Raw genomic sequence first — 1,232 nt, 5'->3', positions numbered from 1 at the left:
GAAGCGCGTTCAGCGGTATTTAAAATAAATAACCATCCTAACAAGTGAACAGCTGGATCTTTTTTCTGTTTGAAAATATGACCAGGTCTTTCAAGTCTGTCTCGCGCTCCTCAGACAGCTGCGTCTAATTCAGGCTGAAGCTGGAAAAGTGCGGCGACGATGAAACTTTCGTTGGTGGTTTTATGCGCATATATGAAACTTAGAATTTATAAGCTACAATCAAAACCGTGAAAAAAAGAAAAACGAACGTTAAACAAACAAATAAGTCCAAAGCACATAACCTCAGAGTGAAATCTATTTCTACAGAGTAAATCCTCATCTAAAAATGTCGACAGCATGCTCCTCTTGTTGTTTTAAACTGCTGCATCGGTACATTCCATTGAGGAAAACAACAGTAGGACAATGATTGGTACATTGTTGAATTGTAAAGTAGGTGTTAAAAGGTCTTCACGGACCGCATTGATGAAGTCTGCTCCCATTAGCTACCCATCATCTGTCAATCAAACCCCCCAGACGTTCGACGTCAGACCCACAAACGGTTATTGAGCCATCTGATTGGTCAATTTATAACTCTAATAACTTGTGATAATGGCAAAAAAAATCTTTAATAAAATTAGGATTAGAAAAAAGAAGTTAAGCAGAAAGCAGCAGAGGAAGAATGATTATTCTGACGTATAAAATGACTGAGAAATAACTGTCTGTTTCCCAATGTAAGTCAATGGGACTTTGGCCTTTTTGCAACCCAGTGGTACTTCCTATATGGAACACGGAAGTAGGGGGGGGCTTGCTCTGTCCAGTTATTTTATATACAGTCTATGGGTTAAAGTAATCCTTGGTCACTCATAGAGAGAGGCGGAGGGAAATGTGAGAAGGTGCAGAGAAAAGGAGATCCGGAAAAAAGTTACGTCAAGACGGAAGGCGCGGGAAAGTGTTGTGTAGTTTGTCGGTCGGATAAGCTAAAGTAAATTATCCTGTAGGTTGAGTTTGCGGTAAAGGGCCTTGTAGCTTCAACACGAAGCTTTAGAAGCGACATTTATTGCGGATTGCCGGTAGTTAAGCTAAAGCTAACGCAGCTAGCGCTTTTTTCCGTCAATTACACGGATTGACAAAGCTCCATTACATGGTTACCGGACTGGTAAACATCCGCGGAGGACCTGAGACGGCACGGTGAAGCCTGGAGACCCTGTTGTGAGTGCGCCTTCTCCACTTGGGCGAACTCCTCTCCACCTGCA

Source organism: Oryzias melastigma, unplaced genomic scaffold (assembly GCF_002922805.2).
Source record: "Oryzias melastigma strain HK-1 unplaced genomic scaffold, ASM292280v2 sc00293, whole genome shotgun sequence".
Classification (NCBI taxonomy): Eukaryota; Metazoa; Chordata; class Actinopteri; order Beloniformes; family Adrianichthyidae; genus Oryzias; species Oryzias melastigma.
Note: the sequence above shows the minus strand (reverse complement) of the source record.